This window comes from Mus caroli, unplaced genomic scaffold (genome assembly GCF_978045245.1).
Source record: "Mus caroli unplaced genomic scaffold, Mus_caroli_1 scaffold_10, whole genome shotgun sequence".
NCBI classification, from domain to species: Eukaryota; Metazoa; Chordata; class Mammalia; order Rodentia; family Muridae; genus Mus; species Mus caroli.
The window spans coordinates 59,453,433-59,481,406 of record NW_028227265.1 but is presented as its reverse complement, the minus strand read 5'-3'; the positions used below and the strand labels follow the sequence as shown (position 1 = coordinate 59,481,406).

Genomic DNA, 27,974 nt, shown 5'->3' with positions numbered 1-27,974 from the left:
GGTGGATGAGTTCGTGGCCAGTCTGTACTATGGCTAAGACTACAGAGAAACTCTGTCTTGAGAGGAAAAAATGAAAAAGAAAAAAGAAAGTCTAGTATCACAAAGCAGTTGTTAATATCAGAATCACTGAAACAGACTCCTGCCATGTTCCTATTCCAGCTTTGAAACAGTGATGAGACAGACACCAGGACTCCTGAAAACTGCTGAAGTACCTTTTTTGTAACACACATAACTGAAATGTGTTACTGCACAACTGTAATGTAATCTGATGGCTTCTGTTGTGTTGGGAAAAACATCAAAAGTACTTCTAATCTGTAAGTGGGTCTCACCCCAAATTTGAAAAATTACAAAAATCCTCATCCTCAACACTGCCTTCCCTAAATCCTTCTGAATTTCTGTGGAGTTTTACAGTTGGCAACTTTGTCTCTGACCCCTACCCATACCTAAACCTTTCAAGTTTAAAGCAACATCTTGCAGAACCTTAAGAGAAGCACTCTTCAACATCAAAAAGATACAAAATACCAATTGCGGCAAAGAAATGCAAATGTTTCAGCTTAAACAAAAAACTCTCAAACTTGACCAGGTATATAGTTCAAGGGCCTCCTGCTCCATCCCTGTATAAGAAAGGATGGGTAGGCAGAATCCAGGGCTTCCGTGTAGCTCTAAGAGCCACTGGTGTCACAGTGATTAATCAGATGGTGTGCATTACAGCAAAACAAGAAAATGTTACCTCACCTGGTTCCGATTAATGCCAACTTTAATTAGCGATGAACAGAACCAAGTGTGGTCAAGTGGGAGCCCTGAAACTCCAAGCCAGGGTAAGGGTTCAGAGTCTAAACTGTTGAACACTTTGTGAGTCACCAAGGTGACAAACTGTCTTTAAAGAAGGAGGCATCAGCTGTGACATGCTAAAGACAGCAGTGTGGACTGGTGACAGGTGAGCTGCTCCAGAGGGCAGTGTCAACTTCTCTAGCGGAGAAAGTATTGGGTGGAGAGCAAAGGTAAAACACAAGAGTTTCCTTCTGTGACAGAAATGGAGCTAGGGACACAAATGATGATGTGACAGTAGGGGCAGGCCTCTTTGGGGGGTCCTTTTATGGCTTAGCTGCTTGACTGGAAACCTCCCTGCCCTGATGCATTGGGCTAGCTTTTATGAAACATGAGGCACTCAGCTGCTCACCACACTGTCCAAGCTGCAGACACCCAATTTACCAGCCATGTTTTCCTGTGCCTTCTCTGCCCTAAGAACAAGCTGTTAGTGAATCATTTTCAAAACACTTCTCTAGTAGGGGATGTAGCTCAATAGTGAAGCCCTTGCCCAGCATGCCCAAAACCCCAGGGAAGAGGGGAGAGGAAGAAAAAAAAAAAACTTTGCTAATAATAGCCAAGTCTCCTTACTCCCCAACCATTGTAAAAAATAGTCTAATTATCTTTTAATGCACTAACATCTGAGTCTGTTCCTACACAATGAAGATACTGAAGGGAAGAAAAAAACAATACTTGGGGGCTAAATTCCCATGTTCGGGTCTCCTTTCATAGCAGAAGCTGGGATTGGTTCAAGAATCCAAAGCAACCCTGCTGAATGCTGGAGACACTGCACTTTCTTTCTTTCTTCTCCTCTTCCTCCTGTCGGCTGTCTCTGCCCCTCCCCCATCCCCTCTGGTTTTTTAATACACGGTCATTCTGTGTAGCCTTGGCTGTCCCGGAACTTGCTTTGTAGAACAGGCTTGCCTCAAATTCAAAGGTACACATCTGCCTCTACCTCCCAAGTGCTAGGCTTAAAGGTGTGAACTACCACACCCAGCTGGACACTGAACTTTTCTATTCTATTGAAAGTTCCATTCAAGTTTTTGATGAACAAAACTTAAAATGCATTCCTAACTGATGGTCAAGAACTTGGAGAACACTGGTACCAAAAGCATCATATGTGACAGGTCAGCAGGAGCACACTCTAGAAGTTGATGGAGAGTAAGAAAGATAAAATGGCCCCAATTTATAGAATGCATTCTTAAGAAACACTGAGGTCAGCAGGTACAAATATATCATCTAGCACTCAGGAAGCAGAGGCAGGAGGATCAGGAGTTCAGGGCCACCTTGAATTATATGAGATTCAGTCTCAAAAAACTAAAAAGAAGAAGAGAGAAGTGGGAGACTAAGACTCTAGATTCAGCTACAACTCAAAAGATAAGTCAGTGACTAGCAAGCTCAAGGCCCTTGGTTCCCAGCAGCATAAAAGAAAAACCAAAGAGCTATCTGGCCTGGGGACACAGACTGACCATCCTGACAGCAGAGAGGCTGACACAGCCTAGGCTACAAAAGTGAGTTCAAGGCCAGCTTTGGTAACTTAAGACAATGTCAGGTCCCTCAGGAAAGAAATTCCCTTCCCAAAGTCTGGCATTTAGATAGACCCTGTTTCAAAAAAAAAAAAGCTAGATTAGCGATTAGCGCTAGAGGGCCAGAGGACTTGCCATTCATGTGGAAGCCCTAGGTTCTTTTTCCAGTGTATGAAGCTGAGGAAGTCCTGGGTGAGTGTGTAAAGAGTGGATGAAGTCCTCCATGAATGTGTATTGTTGGCATAGGCACAGCTACGTGAAGGAGCCAATGCCTTAGAAGCCATGGGAATTGGCAAAGCCTTCTCCCGGGGTAAGGTTAAAGGGATGGCAAAGCACAGGGATGGTTCCAGTTTTGCTGGCAGAGTTTGCAAAAACTAACTTCCTTCTCCAGGATGATAAGGAGACTGCTTCCCTATTGAACCTACTACCCAGACTAGCTAACTCCTCCCCCTGTGCTATACATAAGAAACACCCTAAGGTGCCAGGTTGTTGTATAGTAGATGTCCTCCACCAGAGCAAGCACAGTCTGCCTGATCCCAGCTTTTCTGTATGTGTTTCTGTTCATTCCTCATTGTTTCACCACCCCAGTCAGATTTTCAGGCCCAAGGCATGGGGCACTGCAGTATGAGGGGAGAAAAGAGTGAAGAAAAAAATGAAAGACAGGCAGGTAGAGTCACACAGGAAGAGCTAAGCCCCTCTCTAAGGATGTGACATTTGAAGAAGCTCCTATCAGATGAATTATGGAAAGCATTCCAGATATCCAGAATAATAGAGAAGCAAGCTAGAGCCAGCTACAATAAAATATCTGGAAAAGAGCTAAAAATGTCAGCTTCAAGCTGTAAGGATGGCTCGTGGGTAAAGATGCTTGCTGCCAAGCCTGACAATCTGAGTTCAATCCCTGGGACTCTACATGGAAGGAGGAGAAATTTGACTCCTGCAACTAACTGTGTGTTGGGGGGGGGGGGGGGTGAAATATATTATATTTACAAAAATAAAAGTAAAACCACTAGTGGCAGGGCCAGGCCAGTGGTATTGTTCATACATACAGTAGAACTCATGCTGGCCATGGGTGAAGAGCTAGGTTCTATCTGCAGGACCCAGACAATAAAACAGGGCTGGGAACAGGACATGACAGCACATGTCTGTAGACCCGCTGTTGGAGAGGGAGGAAGATCATTTCAACTCAGGAGGAGATAAAACTCAGGGGGTTCAACCCCAGCACCCCAGATAAATAATGAACTCAAGAGTCTGAGACCAGCTGGTTATAGTAACTCACACCTATAACCCTGGGACTTTTATATATATTTGCTGGCATGTATCACATGTGTAAAAGCCAAAACAGAGTGTGTGCTGCCTAGTTTCATGTCAATTCAACACTAACTACGTTCATCTGAGTGAAGACAAATCAAACTGAGAAAAAGTTTCCATGCTTAGGCAAGTCTCTAGGGCATTTTCTCAATTACTGATTGATGAGGGAGGACCCAGCCCTTTTTGAGTAGTGCCATCCCTGGGCTGATGGTCCTGGGCTCTATAAGAAAGCAGGCTGAGTAGTCTATATGGAGCAAGCCAGTAAGCAGCACCCACCATGGCCTCTGAATCAGCTCCTGCCTCCAGGTTCCTGCCCTTTTTGAGTTCCTGTCCTGCCATTAATGATAACAGTGATGCAGAAGTGTAAGGTATAAATAAGTGTAAATAAACCCTTCCCTCCCCAAGTTGCTTTGGTAATGGTGTTTCTTCACAGCAATAGTAACCCTGACTAGGACAGTATGGGATCCCCTGGAACTGGAGTTACAGATGGTAGTGAGCCTCCATGTAAGTGCTGGAAACCACACCTGGGTCCTCCAGAAAAGCAAAAATTATTCTTTTTTTGTTTTTTGTTTGTTTTGTTTTTTGTTTTTTGTTTTTCCTGAGACAGGGTTTCTCTGTATAGCCCTGGCTGTCCTGGAACTCACTTTGTAGACCAGGCTGGCCTCGAACTCTGCCTTCTAAGTACTGGGAGACACCACCGCCCAGCTTCCTAGGTGCTAGTCTTGCAGGTGCAGGCCACCATACATGATTTTCTTGCACTCAATCTTGGATCACACTTAGACACTTTTTTTTAAAGATTTATTTATTATTATACATAAGTACACTGTAGCTGTCTTCTGACACACCAGAAGAGGACATCAGATCTCATTATGGGTGGTTGCTGGGATTTGAACTCAGAACCTCTGGTGCTCTTACCCACTGAGCCATCTTGCCAGCCCCACACTTAAGACACATTTCATCAGACTTTCTGCCTTTGAAAGCAACCTTGAGCTTTCCTTTTTTTTTTTCTTTCTTCCTCTTCCTCTTCCTCTTCTTCCTCATCCTCCTCCTGTTTGTCTGTCTTTTGAGCCAGGATTTCTCAGTATAGCCCTGGCTGTCCTGGAACCCAGAGACCTACCTACCTGCCTCTGCCTCCTGAGTGCTGCCATTAGTGTGCGCGCTACCACCAGCTAGCTGCTTTGGGCTTTTCTATACCAGAATACTGAGTTCCATTACTGACTTCAAAGGAAGTCAAAGACCACACTGTGTCCCTGCTGGGCAGACATTCTCCCTTAGAATACCAGCTCCAGAGTACACAGATCTTCCTCAAATCCCCTCCTTGCTGCAGCATTCTCTGTCCTCCAGATCCAGCCCCATCCCTGACCCTCAGCAAGTCAAACCAGTGAGCTCTTGAAGCCAGGTCTCTGCAAGGTCACATGCAGCCACATGCTACAAGCTTCTTCCCCATTCATCCCATTATGCTTCAAGAGACTGCAAGTCCATATGGCAAATATTCAGCCTGCTGCCCAGCATAGTTGCTGTGTAACAGTTCCCCTTTCCCCCCCCTCCCTTTCCTGCCCTTTTTCCCCCCTCTCCCTCTGAGATTTAAACAGTCTATCCTACAGGGAAGCTCCTTAAGCAGGAAGGTAAACAACACAAAACAGCTTCAGGAAGTCCCTGAAACTGACCAAATTTCTCTGGAAAGAACCCTCATAAGCAGAACTAAGCTGGACCCAAGACCAGACCAGCTTGCCTGGAAGAAGCAGAAACCATGAACTCTGCCTGGAAAAAGTTTTAAACCAACTGAGGCAGGCACCTGGAAAGGTCACTCTCCAACCTGTTGAGCTGCCTAAAAAGTATTCATTGTGCTTCAGGTCCCCAACCATGTGAAATGCAGCTCTTTGAGTCATTTCTGATCCTGTAACTAACCCCAATAAAACTCAGTGGTTCACCATGTTGGGCTTCAGTGGTATCCATACTTGGTGTGTTGAATATTCCCAATTGGAGGTGAGTAGACTGTGTGTGTTGCATTCCCCCGGAAAAGTTTTGTCACCCACCAGTGGACTGTGTTCCTGGGCAGCTTTAATCCTGGATAGCCTCAAGTAGATTGTCAGCTGTATTACAGCTTCAAAACAGCTGCTTCAGTGGAGCTCCTTCTGTGAACCCCATACCCACACTACAGTTGAGGACACAGTACCAAAGACTAGACCATTTGTAATTAGGTACCTTTACTGAAGTACTTAATTTTACAAGGTAACACAAGGCACCACCGTCCACATTTAAGCTCAAGTCAGCAAGGGAGGGGTGCTCAAGATTTGTGCTGAAGCCATGGCTCCCAATAGTCCATTCATTCAGTAAAATGACACAGCTGCTCCACAAGTAAAGCAGAAGTACCTGAGTTCCATCCCAGAATATAAATGCAGAAGTAAGGAACAAACCCCACAACTGCCAAACCCTGCCTATATTTGCTTCTCCCCACACCTCCCTGGCAGCCCCTCAAATGGTAACCTGGAGACAGCGCCAACAAGACACCAGGACACTGGTGCTCTGGTTGCCCACCCTGCCCCATGGGGTCTCTGAGTTTGTGGGTAAAGGCCCTCTTACAAAGAAGCCTATGACTTAGCTGGGCGTGGTGACGCACACCTTTAATCCCAGAGCTTGGGAGGCAGAGGCAGGCGGATTTCTGAGTTTGAGGACTGCCTGGTCTACAAAGTGAGTTCCAGGACAGCCAGCGCTATACAGAAAAACCAAAAAAAAAAAAAAAAAAGAAGAAGAAGAAGAAGAAGAAACCTACGACTTAAAAAATAAAAAAAAGAACATGAACAGTTTTCCTGTGCTCAAATTGGCGGCGCAAGAACTAAGTCTGAACAGAGTTCTCAGAGTGAACAGAAAATGATAAATGAGGAGTGGTCCTCAAGGGCAACAGGAGCCCAGAGGTGAGAGCTAGTCACAAGCACAGTGATAGGATTTGTCTATAATAGCCATTTCCAGTCTGGGCCTTTCTATCCATCTCCCAAATCACTGTTTGGGTGGAATGAAAAAAGAGCAAAAGGAAAAAGGACTATCAGGAACTCTCCTTTACACCCCTCTTCCTACTCCCACTCACAAACCCCACTTCTGTTCTCTAAAAAAACCCAGCTGCTCTCTGACTCCAGCCCTGACACACAGCCCATACTTAAGGAAAAAATCTGTCCAATCATTGACCTGGGTAGATTAACATCAAGCCTGAGATTTCCAGCCTCACCCCAGTACAACAATGTCAAAATGGCACCTTCTTAGTCGGATAGAACAGAGTAACACCAGGGCAAAGGGAACCTTGTGCACTCCTAACTTTACAATCCACGACAAGGCAGTCAGTTGCTGGAACCTTCACCTTCCCCAAGTAATCAGCAACATCCAAACGGCTCAGGTGGTAGAGCCTTCAACTAGCATGCACAAAACCTTGTGTTCTATCCCCTGGACCACATAAACTTGGTGAGGTAGTGTATGCCTGTCATCTCAGCACTGCAAAAGAGGAGCAGAAGTTCAAAGTCCCCCAGGACTCCATAGTGAGTCTGGGTCAGAAATACTGTGTCAGATGATGATGATGATGCCTAATATCTTTCTTGTCTAAATTTCTTAATATTTTAAAAATTCTTTTGGGGGGTTTAGACAGGGTCTCACTACGTAGAACAGGCTGCCCTCAAACTAAGAGATCAATCTACCCCTGCCTCCCAAATACCAGAATTAATGTGTACACTACCAAACACATGTCTATAGATACCGGAGGAGGCCAAAAGTGGGTGTTGGATCTGTACTTACAAGTGGCTATGAACAACCTGAGTGCTAGGAACTGAGCTTGAATCCTTTAAAATATCAGCAATCTTAAGCATCAGGCCCTCTCTCTAGCCCTGATTTTTTTTTTTTTCTTCAAACTGATAGGTTAGTGCCCACTATAATCTCAGAACTGTAGATGTGAGACAGAAAGACTGTGAGAGTTTAAGGCCAACCAAGGATGGTGGTAATCCCAGCAGCACTCAAGGATCCCTGAATTCCAAACTGGCCAAGGTTAAAGAGCAAAACCCTCAGAAGAGGAAAAACAAAAAACAAACAAACAAAAAACAAAAATAAGTTGGACGGTGGTAGCACACGCCTTTAATCCCAGCACTTGGGAGGCAGAGGCAGGTGGATTTCTGAGTTCGAGGCCAGCCTGGTCTACAGAGTGAGTTCCAGGACAGCTAGGGCTATACAGAGAAACCCTGTCTCAAAAAAAAAGAAAGAGAGAAAGAGAGAAAGAGAGAAAGAGAGAAAGAGAGGGAGAGAGAAAGAGAGAAAGAGAAAGAAAGAAAGAAAGAAAGAAAGAAAGAAAGAAAGAGAAAGAGAAAGAGAAAGAGAAAGAGAAAGAGAAAAAGAAAAAGAAAAAGAAAAAGAAAAAGAAAAAGAAAACAAAAACCACGTAGTCCTACAGTCCCAGCTACAGTGGGAGATCAGTTGAGCCCAGGGTTTGAAGACTAACCTGGGCAACAAAGGAAGATGTTGTACCCTGTATCGAAAAGGGGGCAAAGACAGAAAGATGAAGTCCCAGGCAGCCTGGGTGACACAGGAAGACCCTGTCTCAGAAAGTTAAAGCAAGTGAGGTGAAAGTAGTAAAGTAGCTATATATCTTGGGGTTTGCCTAACATGAGCAGATCTCTGGGTTCCACACTCAGCACCACCAAAAAAAGAAAAAGAAAAAAAGCTTCCATGTGAAAAGGACTTTGCTAGCTGTTAACTTCTGTAATGTCCTGAGGGATACCATAGGACTCAGAAATACACAGCATGGTGATGTCTACAGACTCAAAGATGAGCATTCTGCTCTCACTGACTACCCCAGAATCTCTGGTTTCTCAGCCACTTGCCACAAATCAACTACTGCCAACAGCCATCATAAACCTCACAAATGCCACAGAGCCTCCTGTAGGTGAGGAAGTTAGAGAAGCAGTGAGGTTTCACTTTGAAACTTCCCAGAAATAGACACCCAGACTCCCAATGAGACTGGCTGCAGCATCAAGGGGTATCCTCCAGGAAGTCCCATGGTGTAGAAGCTTGTCTCCTTGTCTGCAGCTGGGCTGGCAGCTCAGTGAAAGCCACCATTCTGCTCACTTCCGGACTGGTGAGACCCAGAACTTACTTCAGGCTAGCAAGCACTGTTGAGATTTTTGCTGGCATGGAAAATTACATCAAGCAATAAATGTCACACTTACAATTTCTAAACTCAAACTAAGTATTTGTTTGAGACAAGGTCTCCCAGGCTCTTGTATCTCATTCAAGCATCAAACTTTCTATGTAACCAATAACTCCTGATCCTCCTGCATCAGTTACACTGACTTTATACTGTGCTGAGTACTAAACTAGGGTTTTGTGCATGCTCTGCAGTGCTCTATCAATTGAGTTACACCACCAGCCCTGAATTATTTTTCAAAGGTAGGAGGGGGTGGCAGGATGGCTCAGTGGGTCTTGTTGCCCAAGCCTAATGGTTTGAGCTCAATCCCCTGAGTCCACGTGGCAGAAAAGGGCAGACTGCTGATACTCAGCTTCTTTTTTTTTTTTTTTCTTTTTTGGTTTTTCGAGACAGGGTTTCTCTGTATAGCCCTGGCTGTCCTGGAACTCACTCTGTAGACCAGGCTGGCCTCGAACTCAGAAATCCACCTGACTCTGCCTCCCAAGTGCTGGGATAAAAGTTGTGCACCACCACTATCCAGCAATATTCAGCTTCTGAACTCTACACACACTAAACACCCACACACATACAGAATAAGTAAATTAATGACAAATGCAAAAAAAAAAAAAAAAGTTTTTTTTGAAAGGCATTCATTCCTGAGGCTGGAGTTTGATGGCACAATGATTAAGAGCATTGACTACTCTTACAGAACACCTGGATTCAATTCCCAGCAGCTCACAACAATCTGTAACTCTACTTCTAGTGGATCCTAAACCCTCTTCTGCCTTCTTGGGCACCAGGAACACACAGTGGGTACAGAGACATATATAAGCCAAAAAACATATGATGGTTATTCTTGGTTGTCAAGTAGACTACAATACAGAAATGAAGAGCATATCTGTGAGGTTTTTTTTTTTTTTTTTCATGTTTGAAGTGGGTGAATCCATTTCTAATCTGGACCTTTGAGAGAAGGCTCATGCCATGCCTTTGATCCTGATTTTTTTAAATGATCCCGATTTTTTTCTGCTGGGAACTTATATTAGGACAATGGAAGAAGGAAGCTTCTGCTCTTTGCATGCTTGTCCTTGCCTTGCTTGCACATCCATTCCTTCCCTGGCACTGGAGCCTACTTCAAGACTCCAGCACATACTGAAGACCAGCTGAGATACCCAGTCTTGTAGACAGATATAGACAGAGCAACTACTGGATTCTTACACTTTTCACTCACAGCTAACTATTGTTGGACAATCTAGACTACAGCCAGATATATAGAGTATATATAGGGTAGGGGGGAGATTCATTCTATAAGTTTTGTTACTCTAGAGAATCCTAATGCAACCCATACACAATTTTCTTTTAAATAATTAATATTGAAGCAGGGTCTCTATGCAGCTGTAGCTGTCTAGGAACTCACTTCATAGACCAGGTTAGCCTTAAACTCAAGGTTCTACCTGCCTCTGCCTACCAAATTCTAGGATTAATGGTGTGTGGTATGTACCACTTCAGAAGCAGAGGCAAGGGCTGGTGAGATGGCTCAGTGGGTAAGAGCACCCGACTGCTCTTCCGAAGGTCCAGAGTTCAAATCCCAGCAACCACATGGTGGCTCACAGAAGCAGAGGCAAGCAGATCTCTGTGAATACCAGGTACTATTATTCAACCAATCACCAATCAAGCAATAAATAAATATAATTTTTTTAAATATTCATTCACTTACTATATGTAAGTACACTGTAGTTGCCCCCAGACACACCAGAAGAGGGCGCCAGATCTCATTACGGATGGTTGTGATCCACCATGTGGTTGCTGGGATTTGAATTCAGGACTTTTGGAAGAAAAGTCAGTGTTCCCAACCACTGAGCCATCTCACCAGCCCAAATAAATATAATTTAAAGTAATATTTTAAATGGTGCTGGAGATGTAGTTCAATAGTAACAACACTTGCCTAGTGAGACTGAGAGCCTACGATCTCATCCTTGGTTAATCCCTGGGACCCACATGATGGAAGGAGAAGAGTCACTGGAAAAGTTATCCTCTGTCTACATGCCCTCCCGCAATACTAAATGTGTGTAATTTAAATAAAATAAACCCACCTTACTGATGGCAACACAGAAAAACCTGCCATTGCAACTCCTTTTTTTTTGTAGGGGAACAGAGAGTAATAAGTCTCATTATATTGCTAAGGCTGAACTTACAATCCCCCTGCCTCAGTTCCCAAGTGCTAGAATGATTTGTGTTCACCATGTGCATGGCTAGAAGTCTTCCTTAAGTACTCATGTACCCTTTATAGGCCAGTTTACAAGAATCTATCCACACTCAGTGACACAGCACTACACACAAAGGGTGGGGTTGCAAGCAGGAGCAGGCCAAGACACTGGACATTACAAAGATCACCTCATTAATTAGGCTTCCACCCCATACAGTAGTCATTTCCCAGTTCCCAAAGAGGTTCCTTATTTCTTATCCTCAACATCCCACAGGGAACAAATGCCTCCAGTGCTGTCTGCAGCAGGAAGGAAACCCTGACTTCCCTGGCTATTTCAGTTATATAAATCAACATTTCCTTGGCTGGAGCAGGACAGGAGTAATGTTTGGACCCACATGTATTTCAGCATTGTCCACCTACTGATAACCACATTACATTACCCTGAATAAAAGTACCTAGATCTGGCTGGAGAGATGGCTCAGTGATTAAGAGCACTGACTGCTCTTCCAGAGGTCCTGAGTTCAATTCCCAGCAACCACATGGTAGCACACAACCATCTGTAATGGGATCCAATACCCTCTTCTGCTGTGTCTGAAGACAGCAACAGTGTACTCACATACATAAAATAAATAAATCTTAAAAAAAAGAAAAAGTACCTAGATCAATACTGTTTCCAACTACCCAAGGCTTTTCATTGCTGTAAAGATCCTTAAAATGGAAAAAAAAAAAATTGAAAAATTTCCTGTCAGGGGGCTGGTGAGATGGCTCAGTGGGTAAGAGCACCCGACTGCTCTTCCGAAGGTCCAGAGTTCAAATCCCAGCAACCACATGGTGGCTCACAACCATCCGCAACGAGATCTGGCGCCCTCTTCTGGAGGGTCTGAAGACAGCTACAGTGTACTTACATATAATAAATAAAGTCTTTAAAAAAAAAAAAATTTCCTGTCAGATAAACAAATACAGTGGAGAGGCCACCACCTACCAGCAACATTTGTGGCTCAAGAGACAGTGCAATTTCAAGAGGAGAGTGAATTCCCTAGGTTGATTACTTTACACACACACACACACACACACACACACACACAAATAAGTAAGTTTTTAATTAAATAAATAAAAATAAACTACCTTGTATAAGGGCTCATGCCTATAGTTCCAGCAGTAGGAAGGCTAAGGCAGAATTACCATGTGTTTAGGCTCAACCTGGATGATGCAGTAAGCCCCTGTCTTCTAGCCCTAAAACCTAGGTTTAAAATGCCAGTCATGGTGATAAACCCTCTAATCCCAGCACTGGGTAGGCGGACACAGGCACATCCCTGGGGCTCCCTGGCCAACCAAGACTACCCTAGTGTGACCAGTGAGAAAGTTCATCTAAAATAAGTAAAAATTGCTGGGCAGTGGTGGTGCACGCCTTTAATCCCAGCACTTGGGAGGCAGAGGTAGGCAGATTTCTGAGTTCGAGGCCAGCCTGGTCTACAGAGTGAGTTCCAGGACAGCCAGGGCTACACAGGGCTACCTGTCTCGAAACAAAAAAAAAAAAAAGATTAGTAGACATTTCTTAAAATGTTAAAAGACTCAGAAGCAGACAGATCTCTGAATTTGAGGTCAGCCTGGTCTTCAGAATGAGTTCCAGGACAGCCAGGGCTAACAAAGAAACACCCTGAGGAAGGGAAGGGCCAGGTATGACTTTAATCCCAGCACTTAGGAGGCAGAGGTAGTCAAGGCTGGTCAGGTCTACAGATTAATGTTCTGTTCACAGAGATAAAATGGCAGACAATCCTAATTTTATGAGATACTGCCTCCCCCTCCCATAAAAAAAAGGCCAAAGTCACTAAACATGCTGTTATAATTCTGTAATTCCAGCATTAAGGAAGTATACACAAAAGGATCAGTGATGAAGGGCATTCTGGGCTAGGTGTGGAGTTTAAAGTCAGCCTGGGCCATAAAATATAAAAGACTGACTTTTTTCCAACATGGGAGGGCCTGGTTCAGATTTATCATTCATTATTTTCCCCCTGGGTTTTAGCCATCTGTTGCCACACTATTCACCCACCATGATTATAGGGCTTTCACTAATTACTAAGAAAAAATCCACTAAAAGAAAAAAAAGAGTATTCTATGTGGGCATGGAGACACATGCCTGTAATCTCAGCCCTCAGGAGACACAAGGTTCCTAAGTTAGAGGATCATGAGTCTAAGGCCAGTCTGGGCTGCATGGTGAGTACCTATTCCAAAAAGCTAAGATGGGTATGCAACTGCCCTGCCCTCTCATTCCCAACCCATCTTACCCTAGTTTCCTCTCAGCCCTAGAAGTGTGGTTAGGACCTCAACTCTCTAGAGCTGGATACCAGAGCTCAGGTGACTTCCAGTCTCCTTGTGGGCACTAAACCACAAAACTGGTCTTCTCAAAGTACTATTATTATGAGTAGTTAATGCCTTCATACAATACTTTTCCATCTTTTGTTCCCAAATCTGACCAATACCATGAAAAAGAGGTTCATTTTTCAAGATTCTAGAACTCAACAAGTAACTGCTCCACATCCTATGCTATTTCAAAACAGGACAGGATCCTTTAAGATTACAGCTCACCTACTTTTTGGCTTCCCACAATTCTTCAAGTTCATTATCTTCTATTTTGCCTCCGGTCTAATTAGTTATGCATCTCTCTACTTGCCCTTCACTCACAAATTACCCCATTTGACAGAGGGAGATGCCAAGGCCAAAGCAAACACAAATGCCTGCCACACAGCAAATCTCACATCTGGTAACAGAACACAGAAAAACTGAAAGACTCTAATATTTGTTTCTCTCTGAGGAGATTTAGCTTTGGCAGACTATCTTTTCGTCCAGGCTAGGGCCCTAACCTCATAAGCATCATAACCAACCTGTGCTGACTATCTAGTCTATTACCTCAGGTTCACTCCTTCCCTCAAGTTATAATGAACCCCTCCTGGTAGCAGTGTGTTCCAATCTTTAGTACCATGCTGGTTTGCTATAACTTGGTAAACCACACAACTCGGACAAACATGTCCCTTAAAGCATCAAAAGGGAAAGCTCCAGAAAGGTTGCCCTGCTATGATGAGGGTATGGTTTAACCACACACACCCCCAAACAGAGATCACAATTGTACTGTTACTTGGTTAGAAAGCCAAGTGCGGTGGCATTGGTCTTTCATCCCGGCACTGAGAAGATGGGAAGCAAGAGATCAACAGTTTGAGACCAGTCTTGATACAGAGCAAGCATGACTCCAGAGGCTACATGAAACCTTGTCTCAACCACACACACCCTTCCCCAAAAAATGAGGATGGAATTTAGCCAGGCTACATGTAGTTTAGACATGAGCCATAGATATGGGCCTGTAATATTGCTGCTCAGGAGTCTCAAGCAGAAGGATTTCAAGATCAAGGCCTTCCTGAGCTGGAGTGAGGTCAAGGTCAGACTGAACAACATATCTAGAGTCTATCTCACAACTACAATAAAAAATTGGGGGTGGGGATGGATAGATGACTCAGTGTTTTAGAATACTAACTGCTCTTCCAGAGGAGCCACGTTCAGCTTCCAGCACCACATAGTAGCTCACAACCACCTCCAACTCCAGTTCTAGAAATTCAACACCCTCTTTTGAGTATATATCAATGTGATGGACACATGCAGGCAAAATACCCTACTCATAAAATAAAAATGTTAAAATGCTTTTAAAAATGTTTAAAGGCTGAGGCTATAGTTCAGTGCAATTCATTGGTAAAAAGCACTTGTTAGCATGTATGAGTCTGAGTACAATGACAAATATGGGGGGGTTAGATTTAGAATTAATGAGAATTAATCCTTAGGGTGAAGCCCCCTTGGCTACTCTGGAAACCTTTTAAGAGGGCTAGATAGATGGCTCAGTGGCTAAAAGCAATGACTGCTCTTCCAGAGGTTCTCAATTCAAACCCCAGCAACCACATGGTGGCTCACAACCATCTGTAATGGGAGTCAATGCCCTCTTCTAGTCTGTCTAAAGAGAGAGACAGTGTACTCACATATATACAATAAATAAACCTTTAAAAAATTGGAATACAAGCCGGGCGTGGTGGCTCATGCCTTTAATCCCAGCACTCGGGAGGCAGAGGCAGGTGGATTTCTGAGTTCGAGGCCAGCCTGGTCTACAAAGTGAGTTCCAGGACAGCCAGGGCTACACAGAGAAGCCCTGTCTCGAAAAGCAAAACAAACAAACAAACAAATAAGCAAAAAAAAAAAAAAAAGGAATACATTAAAACAAGAGAGAGAGAAGGGCTAGAGAGATGGCTCAGCAGTTAGGAGCACTTCCTGCTCTTTCTTACATAGAACCCAGGTTCATTTACCAGAACCCACAGTTCCAGAGGATCCAATTCCGTTTTCTGATGTCCTCCAATTTATATACACACAAGACACACATATATAAACATTAAAAAAGAAAAACTTGGGCATGGTGGCATGCCTTTAATCCCAGCAGAGGCAAATAGATCTCTGGGTTCAAGGCCAGTCTGGTCTACAGAGTGAGTTCTAGAACAGAAAAACCCTGTTATTCATAGATAGATAGATAGATAGATACATACATACATACATACATACATACATACATACATACATAAGAATAAAAAGAGTACAGGTGTGCATAGATAGTTACACCAATACCCTGCTCCTCGTCTCATGCCATTAACACCCTGTGCCATCTCAGCAGTCAATAAAGCTCTTTATAAAGTAGCCTGACTCAACCATTTTGTTACAGTAACAAACAAGAAACAACTCTGGGCTGGGCTGTGGTGGCACTTGCCTTTAATCCCAGCACTTGGGAGGCAGAGGCAGGCGGATTTCTGAGTTCGAGGCCAGCCTGGTCTACAGAGTGAGTTCCAGGACAGCCAGGGCTATACAGAGAAAACCCTGTCTTGAAAAACAAAAACAAAAACAAAGAAAAAAAGAAAAGAAAACAAGAAAAAGCTCTCACTTTAAGCATTTACATCTTTTTTTAACACTATATAAGCTGGGTTGGTTTTCTTTCAAGTAATAAGTATATACATGTATATCTCGTCCCAGGACAGCCTAAGCCCCAAGCTCCTCACCATCTGTCCTCTTCACAAAGAGCTGTATCTACAGATGACCAACAAGCAATGGAAAAGCAACAGGTCTGCAGCAGCCTCCTGCCTGGACTTGACTACCCCAAGAGCTGAGGAACCAGGAAACTCTCCAACTGCTTTCTAACAGGAGAAAATAGCTCGAGTTGAAACTTGTGTCCACATGGTCCACTGACAGATTTAGAACTCAAATTATAGCCTCAGCAGGAGTCTTCACAAAAGACTCAAATTAAGCAAGACCCGGATGGAAAAGGACCAGGGAAAGACTGTGTTAAGTCAAACTAGAAGGAAAAGTAAAGGTGGAGCTGAACAGAGGGACACAACTTGTTGAAATGCTAAACCAAACGGCTCAACCACTTTGGTGTTCAGCTCGCTTGGTTCCCAGCCTGAAACCAGCCTGTGGACTCGAAGCGGTTAGGACTTACTCAGATTTCAAACTGAGTTCATTTCTGTCCTGTGGACCATCTCTCAATGCCAGCATTCATTTCCTTAGGCTTCTGAGAGCTCTGCCTTGGCAAAGCAGATAAAATTAGCTACTGCAGTGACTTGGAATCCAGGGTGGGCCACTAAAAAAATACATAAGAGATTTGTAAACACCATGGAAACCCTTCCTTTGGGCCAGGTCAAAGTCACCTAAAACTTACAGACATGTAGTTCTCTGTCTCTTGCCCTCAGAGCACCTTTTCCAGACCTAGGATGACCCATTTCCTGCTTTTGTCCTTTCAAACCAAGGTTACAACCTGGGGCTCCTCTTTTGATCAAGGGGTAAATCAGAGGCTCAGGGTGGTGCAGGAAACCCTGATAGAGCAAAGGAGTGTTTTCTTCTCCTTTCTTCAGGAAAGGAAGATGGACGGGACAGGAAGTGGATTCGCCCCATAGGCTTGACCTTGTGATAATAGGGAGACAATGTTTCTGCCTTGTCTCTCAGTACCCACAGTCTTCTAACACTGGCCTCAAATGTCAGGAAAATGTGATACAGTAGGGGACATTGCCCATCTACAATGCCAGCACTCAAGAGGCTCAGGCAGGGAAACTATCAAAAGTTTGAGGTCAGAGTCAGCTACATGACAAGACCCTGTATCAAAAAAGAAAGGAAGTTGGGTATGGTAGGTAGCCCATGACTTTAATCTCAGTGCTTGAAGAGTCAGAGGCAGACAAATCAGGAAGACCTCTGTCTAGGGCTACATAATAGAGATCTTGTCTCCAAAAAATTAAAAAGGAAAAAAAAAAAAAAAAAAAGGAAAGAAAATACAGTAACACTCTCAAATCCCAGGATATTAGGAGGGAATGCTTTGTTTTTGTTTTTGCATATAAGTCTCCTAACTTTCTCTCTAGCCCCAAAAGTCCTCTAAAAACTAAGATAAAAGTCATGAAAAAAAAAAAATCCAACACTCTGGAAGGTTAAACAAGATGATTCAAGGACAGCCTAGCTACATACATGGGCACTTTGAGAGCAGCCTGGGCTACAGAGTGAAAGACCATGTCTAAAAATTAAAACACAATGATGACTGAGAAACCCCAAAACTGTCATGAAAGAAAACTAAAGAAAAGAAAACATGTCTAAGCCTTTCCCTTCACAGCAGAGATTTGGATACCATACAGAAATAGAGGAATCTTGAAATTAGTGGCTCCGAGGCTAAATGATAAGTCTCTCACACAGAAATGAAGGAGAGAACTCTCAAGAAGAGAAAAGTCCCAGGCAAATAGGTAGGGAGCACCTATGCTGCAGGATCCCTCAGGAAAATGAGGGATCCACAGTGCCTCTTCTAAGGAAAAGGGTTACCTAGCTAAAGTGGGGATAAAGGAGAGGCATAGTGGCTCACTCCTATAATGCCGCTGTCAGTCTTCAGTCTGAGGCAGGAAGATGACCATGAATTTGTAGCTACCCTGGGTACAGAGTGAGTTCCAGACCTGCCCCCTTGAGATCCTGCCTTTTAAAAGAAAGAAGGATGCATGCCTTTGATGCCAGCACTGGAAAGGCAGAGACAGGCAGATCTCTGAGTTCCAGGCCAGCACGTACAGAGGACAGCCAGTCTTCACAGAGAAACCCTGTCTCAGAAAAAAATTCAAGGAAAATCTTGCTAGAAAATCTTAATCCAAGGACAGCCTAAGGTATATAATGTAACAAAAACTGAGTTTCAAAACAATTAAAATTAAAATGTGGAGAGACCAGGCATGACACAGGCCTTTAATTCTAGCTCACAAGGCAGTGAGAGTTACACAGTAAGACACCCTCCCACTTCCCCCCTCCAAAAAAAAGAGAGAGAGAGAGAGAGAGAGACACTGTAAGGTTTGTAAGTTAGGGACAGTTTAGAAAAGTGGGGAAACCCTCCAAGGAGCACTTCAGATTTGGGAAAACTTGGAAAAAGAAAGAAGTCACTCAAAATAAGGACAGAAAACCAAGAAGAGAATTTCAGAGAGAGGATCTGTCAAAAAAAAAAAAAAAAAAAAAAAAAGGAAAAACAGGAGAAACAACCTCCCCAGAAAATTGTGGGAGGAGGTTCCCCGAGAGGCAGGGTGATCTCAGAAACATCCTCCATAAAAGAGGTCCTCAGAAAGATAGTGTCTCCTAAGGGAAGTGGAACCTTCCTGAGGGAGGCAAGGAATCCCAGAAAGGAAGGGGGGGCTGCTCATCAGACAAAAAGCTACCTATTATAGAAGCAAGGGGGTGCAGCCGAAGACCCTGGAAAGGAGGGGTAGCTCCAGAGAATGACTACGGACCCTCAAAGAGGCAGGGTACATCTCGGGGTAAGGGTCTCAGAAATAGGGGATCCCCTCGGGAACTCAGAAGGTCTGAAATAGGGTTCCTCTCAATAAGGAAGATGTACCAGAGAGACTCCCCTGAGAGAGTTGAAAGCTCTCTCAAAAAGAGGTTCGCCCTCACAAATAGGAGCTCACAGGCGGGAGCAGAGGGAGGATGCAGATAAACAAGGGTCCCTCAGGTTAGATTGCTCAGCAAAGTTGAGTCAGAAAAAGCAGCGCCCCCCTCGGAAAGGGGCCACTCTCAGAAACACAAGATCCCCCTTTCTAAGGTACTCGAGGAAAGGCAGGAGTTCGCTAGAGAAGGAGCACCCTCTGAGAGGTGAGGTGCTATAAAGAAAGGGCACCTTCAGACACTAATTCCTCTAAAAAGAGGGTGCTCTCAAACAAGGAGTACCCCAGAAAAGGGCACTCTCAGACCCGAGGGGCTCCTCGGCACAGAAGGGGTGCTCTCAGAGGCAGGGGGCCTTCAGACGCAGGTTCCCTAAAGAGTCCAGTAGGGAAACGCACCAGCCCGGCCAAGCGGAAGCCGGGGGAGCCCGGGGCACCGGAAGCTGGGGACCCCGGCAGCGGCGCCTGCCCCGCACTCACCGAAGTTGCTCGGCTCCGCGCGATCGGCAGCTGGGCCCCAGGCCAACCTCAGGCAGAGCGCTCGGGTCCGGTCTGGTCGCGTCCCACGGCGACGGCTCCCTCGGGTGGCGCCTGAGGCGGCGGTGGCGACAGGACGACGGACGACCGACGACCGACGGACCGACTGCGCGGGCGGCGCGGGGCGCGCTCAGGCAGCGAGGGTGCGCGTGCGCGCGCCGGGCGCTGACCCCGGGCGGAAGGAGCTGCCGCGGCGCGCTCGGAGCCGCCGCTCGGTCTCACCGCTCCTTCTCACACTGAAATTGCCCGCTTCACAGCCCGGCTTCCCCGGTTGCTAGGCAGATTTTGCCTCTCACACTTCCGGGTTGATGCACGTCTCTCCGAGTGGCGGCGCCGCAGGCCAATGAAGTCTGGCCGGGGCACTCAAGATCGGCACCCCACAAGGGGTGTGGCCAGCCTCAGGACAGACAGTTATCAGCAGCCAATGAGCGCGTTGGCCGGCTGGCCCTCCGGATCGCGCCGGTGGCTGGGACGGGCCTAGGGGGCGGAACAGGATGACTGACAGACGAGCATCCAATGGGAGAATGGAGCGGGTTCCAGAGCCAGTCAACTCGCCATCGAGGAGGGATTTAGGTTTGGGGCGGGAATGCCGTGAGGGGTGCGGTCTTGGAGGACACGTCAATTCGTGGCCCGCTTGCTGGGACCTTGGAGGGCGGTTCGACTGGGCCACCGGGCGGCCAACAACTGGCTGAGCTGAGGGTTCCCCGCTGTGCTCAGCAGGGGCGCCCCACCCACAGTGCACCGGAGGCTGTCGGGCCTGGACAGGCGCCTCTGAGTAGACCTCAAGTGACTGGTGACCTGGCTTGGTTCCCATGGGCGCTGGGGCTCCTAGGTTCTTCTAGTGGAGCCCTGGTCCTGTCCGTGGCCCTGACCACCGCCACCTTCTGAAGAGCGTCCGGGGACGCGTCCCCGGCCCGTTCGGAGGAGAACCTTGAGGTTCGCATCGCTGGTCCGGTTCTGAGGACGCCTTCGGCGATCTCGATCTTCACCTACTTTTCTGAGAATTGTGGCGGGATTCTGCATCCCTAAATCTCCTGAATGCTACTGGGATGCGTGCAACTCTCTGAATGGAGGCCCCACCTCAACCCTGTAGATCTAGATCACTTGCTGCCACACCTAGAGGAGAGATCTGGGACTCGAGCGGCCCTAGATTTTCCCTCACCCTTTACTCAAGTTGTAGCCATTTACCTCCAACAACAACAACTCCTCCTTCTCATTATGTATCTCTGGATGGCCTGAAACTTAGAACTCTCATAGCTATTTGCCTGCCTCTCTCTGCCTTCTGAGCTCTTTCGGTTTTATTTTGTTTGGTTTGGGGGAGGGAGGGGTCCTTTATTATTTAGCATTTATTGTATTTATTGGGTTTGATGTGCATGCCATGACAAGCATGTTTAAGTCAGAGGATAGTTGAAGGCGTTAGGCCTCCTTTTCCTTTTCTTTTTCTTTCTTTTTTTTTTTTTTCTTTTTTTTTTCTTTTTTTAAGATTTATTTCGGGCGTGGTGGGGGCGTGGTGGAGCACAGAGGCAGGCGGATTTGAGATTTATTTATTATTATAATCTAAGTACACTCACTGTAGCTGTCTTCAGACACACCAGAAAAGGGCATCAGATCTCATTACCGATGATTGTAAGCCACCATGTGGTTGCTGGGATTTAAACTCAGGACCTTCAGAAGAGCAGTTAGTGCTCTTAACCACTGAGCCATCTCTCCAGCCCTAGGCCTCCTTTTCTATGTGGGTCCCAGAGATCAAACTCAGGGTCTCAGGCTTTGTGGCAAGAACCTTTACGTTTTGAGCCCACTGTTTTGTTTTTGAGACAGGGTCCTAGACATCTATGTAGAGCAGGTTACTCTCAAACTTAAAAGATTTCCCCTTCCTTTGCCTTTCAAGTACTGGAATTGAAGGCATGTCCCACCAAGCCTGCAGGATGCGCTTTGGTGTCTCCTGTATCCCACCCAGACTAGCCTCAGACTTACTACTATGTAGCTGAGGATGACCTTGAATTCTACTATTCCCTGATTAACTCTTGGTTTCTCTATCTCCATAATTTCTCTGCTAGACAGGAACTTTCCAAAACCCTTTCTGCTTCCCAACCACTTCCAGATAAAATCTAATCTGTCATCCCAAATTTAACACATCATTTGGCAAAAGTTAAAGCAAAAGAGCTTCAACTATCTTCCCCCATTTTTAAAGTATTTATATTATGTGAATGGTTGCTTTGCTTGCCTATACCAAGTACGGTGTCCCCACTGTATGCCAGAAGAAGGCATCAGATTCCCTGGAACTGGAGTCACGGACATGAACTGCTATGTAAGGGTCTAGGAATCGAACCTGGGCTAGAAAAGCAGCCAAGTGCTCTTAACCTCTGAACCATCCTTCCAGTTCTGTCCCTTTTCAGGCAGGATCTCATGTAGCTCAGGTGGCCTTAAATGTCCTCCAGTTACAAGTAAGGCCTTGAACTCCTGATCCTCAGGCATTGCCATCCCAAGTATGTGCCATCACACCCAGTTTCTGCAATGCTTGTGCTAATCTTGTAGCTTATTAGTGGAACTTCATCTGAAGCCCCCTCTTATTTTCTTCAGCAGAGTCTCTTGTTGCCCAGACTTGTATCAAATTCCTCTTTCTGATGCCATCTTTCCTATGCCAAAATGGCAGGAGTGCACTACCATGCTTGACCCTTAATTCATTCCAAAGTCCTTGCCTGGTTTATAACCCTGCCCCAAAGGACCCAGCTTTGTCTAAATAGGTAACCAAATAACCTAGTGAGTCAAAGTCATGAAAAGGCACAGATGAGAAAGACCTTCAGCTCTGAGGGTGCAAATGGTAAGCTGTGGTTGCTGTTACTGAAGACAACACGCATGGCCAGGCACACAGGTCACCAAAGGGAAGTTGTTACTAGAGGGATCTTAGGAGCCAAGAAGAATGCAATACAGGGAAACAGGCCTATTTATTACACCAGGCAGAATTGAAGCAATACAAAGAAACTGCTATACTAATATTAAGGAGAAAGCCATCAAATAAAATAATGGATGAGACTAGAAAGAACTGAAGAATTCCATGTGAACCTTGAAGCTTGTATGAGAAGGATGGACTTATGCTTACAAGAAAGCTGAAGTTTTGGAAGAAAAGTAAGTGTAGATAGTAACAGGGATTGGGAGGGACCATGACTTCTTGACTGATCTTAAACTGGCCCCAAATGATGAGGCCAATGAACGCAGCGTCACTGACTAAAGAAGAGAGCCATGATAAACATGAAGATGTTCCCTGCACACTTGGCCCCTCTGCTCAGGAGCTACCACATTCTCTTCATGTTGAACCCAAGGGCTGGCAGAACTGGAAACAAACCCATACCTGCCACTTCCTAAGAAGGCCAGTAATCACCCTCATGGCGGAAGACATCAGAACCCACAGGGGAGGCTGAGGCAGGAGCATCTCAAGTTCTAGGCCATCCTGGGTTACATAGGAAAACCAGAAATCTGCCCAAAGGCTTACACTGGAGATGTGAACCAAAGTGCCTTGCACTGGCCCACAGTAGGAAACAAAAGCTAGTTTAATTCCTGTCACTAACTGGGATATTTTGCAGCACAAGAATCAGCCTATTTAAGTGATCCCTTGGTACTTTACACATAACTTTTCTTGTTTTTCTTGAGAAGGGTTTTTACTGTGTAGCCCAGATTGACTTAGAGCCTACTATGTAGTTCAGAATGACCTAGCACACATAGTCCTCTTGGTAGGTGTATTCCATTACATCTAGCATAATTTATGTTGAATCAACAATTATTGATGGGATCAAAGGTCAGCATAGTATGTAATTCCCCATTGTATGCAGAAGAGAAAGGCAGAGCTGGGCCTTGGTGGTGCATGCCTTTAATCCCAGCACTTGGGAGGCAGAGGCAGGCGGATGACTGACTTTGATGCCAGCCTGGTCTAGAGTGAGTTCCAGGAGAGCCAGGGCTACAAAGAGAAACCCTGTCTCGAAAAAACAAAAAAAAGGAAGGAAGGAAGGAAGGAAGGAAGGAAGAAAGAAAGAAAGAAAGAAAGAAAGAAAGAAAGAAAGAAAGAAAGAAAGAAAAAGAAAGAAAGAAAGAGAAAGAAAAAGAAAGGCAGGTATACTCAGCTACTGTTATTGGTCTGCATCAACTGATCAACTGTAGTATTACATCTTAACTGACACTTGTATTATTTACATCTCAAATCCAAAAGCAATTATAGCATGTATTGCTCTTGCAGAGAACCAGATTTCATTCCCAGCGCTCACATGGTGACTCACAACCCTCCTTAACTCCAGTTCCAGGAGATCTGGTGCATGTGCTGCGCTTACATACATTCATACACATAAAAACTTTAAGTCTCCAATCCAGCAACATGTTCAAAGGTGAGAAAGCACTATGGTCTCATGGAAAGAATGCTCACATTAGCAATCAAAAATTGGTGCTGGGACCTGGAGAAATGGCTCAGCGATTAAGAGCACCGACTAATCTTCTGAAAGTCCTGAGTTCAAATCCCAGCAACCACATGGTGGCTCACAACCATCCATAGCAAGATCTGACACCCTTTTCTGGAGTGTCTGAAGACAGCTACAATGTACTTACATAAAATAAGTAAATAAATCTTTTTTCAAAAACTAAAAAAAAGAAAAACGGTTCTGGAGAGATCACTCAGTGTTGCTCTAACAAAAGACCGGGTCTTTGGTTCCCAGTATCCACCAGACAACAGATGTGGTACACATACAAAAACATGCAGGCAAAACACATTAAATAAACATAAATTTTAAAAAATTGAGGGCTGATGAGATGGCTCAGTGGGTAAGAGAACTCACTGACTGCTCTTCCAAAGGTCCTGAGTTCAAATCCCAGCAACCACATGGTGGCTCACAACCATCCGTAATAAGATCTGACACCCTCTTCTGGTGCATCTGAAGTCAGCTACAGTGTACTTACATATAATAATAAATAAATCTTTTTTAAAAATTGGTAAGCAGTGCATTAGTTAGTGTCCAGCTCAACATATGCCCACACACAAAAATTTGTAAAAACTAAACCACTACTGTACTGGTAAAATAATCCAAATAAATACTCAAAACTTTTGAGACCTAGACAGGGAATGCAATTCAGTTGATAGTGCTTGCTCAGTGTGCACAGTGTGCATTCCCGGCACCACATAAACTAGGTGTGATGGTGCACACCTGTCACCCCAGAATTTAGGAAATAGAGGCAAGACACTCAGAAATCTAAGGTCATCCTCATCTTCATAGTTCAAGAACAGCCTGGGCTAAGGAAAAAATAATAACCCTAACCCTTTTCTTCGTCTGAGGTGAACTCTCTTTGAAGAAAGACTCCAGGTAGATACTCTAGTGAAATTCCTGAACCTCAGAGGCAAGGGCAGCCTAGTTTTATAATAAAAACTGAAGCAAGAGCCATGTGACTGAAGGATGAGTTTCCTTTCCCTGGTGGAAGCTGATTGCATCTCTTCACCAAGGCGTGGCCCTTCCTGGGTCTGAGGAATCAACTTGACGAACAGGCTGAGTGACATTCACGCCCATATAGGGAAGTGGGAGCTGGCCCAGGCAGCCCCACAGGCGTTAGGAAGGCGGGGCCTCTGCCAGCCAGAGACCTGTGGCTGCTCTCCTGAGAAGTCCCCTCGCACAGAGGAAGCGTTCCACCAGCACTGAGAGTGACCGCTGAGTAATGCCACAGACAGATAGCAAAAAGGTTATAGCCTCTAGGGGCGAGGGCCCAGGTCTGTCCCGGCATAAAGGAGGCTGCTGAAGGAAGGATCCTAAATTGAAGGCTAGTCTGAGCTACAGAGTGAGACCCTCTTTTGAGAAAAAAAAAAAAAAAAAAAAAAAAAAAAAAAACAGGTGCGGTAATAATCGCAGCACTTCAGAAGAGGATCAGTGTGAGTTTGAGGATAGCCTGGCTTGCAGAGGAAGGAAAGGGGAAGAGAAAAGGGAAGTGAGCTCTGGAAAGACGGTTTAGTGGCACTTGCTGCTCTTGAGTGTGACCCAAATACCCACTTATGGCGGCTCACAGTCGCCTCTGTGTGCAGCTCCAAGGTATCCAACGCCCCCTTCTGTCCTCTAAGGTCACCTGCAAGGAACATGTGCACAGATAGACACGTTAATAAAAATTAAATATACCTTTATTTTTATTTATTTATTTATTGGATTTTTCGAGACAGGGTTTCTCTGTGTAGCCCTGGCTGTCCTGGAACTCACTCTGTAGACCATGCTGGCCTCGAACTCAGAATCTGCCTGCCTCCCAAGTGCTGGGATTAAAGGCTTGCGCCACCACTGCCCGGCTATATCTTTATTTTTAAGGAGAAAAAAATGAAGAAACGAAGGGAAAACTGTGTGTACTAACCCACCACTGTCACACCAGCACTTCACGTGAGGATTAAGATTTTTTTTTTTTTGTTTCTTTGTTTTATTTTTTTCAAGATAGGGTTTCTCTGTATAGCCCAGGCTGGAACTCACTTTGTAGACCAGGCTGGCCTCGAACTCAGAAATCTGCTTGCCTCTGCCTCCGGAGTGCTGGGATTAAAGGAGTGCACAACCACGCCCTGCTGGAGGATTAGGAATTTAAGGGTTATCTTTAGCTACATATGGAATTCCAGGACAGCCTAGGCTACAAGGAAAGGGAGGGTGACAGAAGGAGGGAAGAAAAGAAAGAGGCAAGAAGGGAGGAAGGAAAGAGAAAAGGGAGCTAGGTTAAAGCTATACAGAGTCACTAAAGAGTCACTAAATGGCTGAGTTGCTTTGCACAGAGCTAAATATCACACCCTGCATCCCGGCAGGCATCTTCATTCATTAGAGTTGGCCCAGCTTGTGTGTGTATCTCTAGAATCACTGACCTACTGAAAGCAGCATCCTTTTGAGGGTCTGTGGGCTTGGTCCTGGTTTCCCCAGGGAAGCAAATCATTGTTTTTAGGGGGAAGAAGATCAGGTGCAATGGCACCAACATGCCTTTATACGCACCCCTGTGCTTCCCTGGAGAAAATCAAGCAGACACCTACAAGCTATGGTGGACCACATTGTGCCTTTATTGAAATGAGTTTCTAGAATATACAGAAGCAAAGCCAGACTAAGCCCAGGAGCCCTTTCAGCCAAGCACTTTGTAGACAAGGCCTTAATATGTAGCTCAAGCTGCCTGATATTCCGGTCTCTCTCAGCCTCCTATGGGATCACAGGCCTGTGCCACCACACAAAGCTGCTGGCTGAGTTTTTTAAAAAGATTTAAATTTTTTAAATATTTAATATATTTTTTTTTCCATTTTTTTCTCTTTTTTCTGAGACAGGGTTTCTCTGTATAGCTCTGGCTGTCCTGGAACTCACTCTGTAGACCAGGCTGGCCTCAAACTCAAAAATCCACCTGCCTCTGCCTCCCAAGTGCTGGGATTAAAGGCGTGTCCCTCTACTGCCTGGCAATAGTTTATTTTTTGAAACAGGGTTTTATGTAACCTAGGCTGGACTCAAACTCTCTATGTAGCCAAAGATGACCATCAAGTTCTGATCTTCCTGCTTTCACCTCCCAACTGCTGGGATGATATTCATGTGCTACGGTACATGGAACCCAGGGATTTTGTGTGTCAGCTGATCTACAGCTGTGTTAGTCAGTGAGCTACAATGACTTCTCCACCACCAGGAAGAGCATTTCTTTCAATTTCGAGTTTCTGAAAGAGAAAGCATTCTTCCTAGACAGGAGCCGCATAAGAAGGAAGGAAGTGAGTTTACTCACAGCCACCTGGAGCTTCGGTAAGGTTTGAACACAGCATCACCAACGTAAACAGAAGCACAAGGCAGGTGCCTCTTTGCCTCCCTGAATATGGGTGTGGTCCCACCTGGGATCTGTGATACCATCTCACGCCCTCCAGTCCCTCCTTCCCCTCCCCCCCCCCATAGGTAATTGAGCCTAGCTCAGAGAGTGAGCTCATGGGGTCCACTCAGATTTCTGGTTTCTGGAGGACACTGCCTCCTGCTGGAATATCCCACCCCAAACACCTGCTCTGAGTCTGAAGTGAGCCTCCAATTTAGGTGCTGGAAATCAAAGCCTAACCTTATGGAAGAGTAGATTCTGCTCTTAACCAAGAGCCAGCCATCTCTCCAGCCAGAGAGGGAGAGGGGGAGGGGGAGGGGGAGGGGGAGGGGGAGAGGGACGCACAGAAAGAGAAAGCTTGAGCAAGGCTAATCTAAACTGCAAAGGCTCAAAGGACAGGCCTAGCCCTGTCAGAAACTGATGGCTGCTCAACATCTCAAAGATGTTGTGAGCCAGGCGTGGTGGCCCAAGCCTTTAATCCCAGCACTCGGGAGGCAGAGGCAGGAGGATTTCTGAGTTTGAGGCCAGCCTGGTCTACAAAGTGAGTTCCAGGACAGCCAGGGCTATACAGAGAAACCCTGTCTCGAAAAGCCAAAAAGAAGAAGAAGAAGAAGAAGAAGAAGAAGAAGAAGAAGAAGAAGAAGAAGAAGAAGAAGAAGAAG

General features: G+C 45.3%; 1 protein-coding gene across 3 annotated transcripts in view; it reads right to left on the bottom strand.

Moving 5' to 3' along the window:
• The window catches only part of Gatad2a (GATA zinc finger domain containing 2A), an 86,764-nt gene extending 66,944 nt beyond the window's left edge, over nucleotides 1–19,820 (bottom strand). The window contains exon 1 of one of the 3 annotated variants that reach the window (XM_085843893.1): nucleotides 19,444–19,820. The gene's annotated coding sequence lies outside the window, so the exon portion shown is untranslated. The remainder of the gene's footprint in view (nucleotides 1–19,443) is intronic. The other 2 variants (XM_021169792.3, XM_029480454.2) reach the window with 2 other exon arrangements.
• Nucleotides 19,821–27,974: the final 8,154 nt, after the last annotated feature.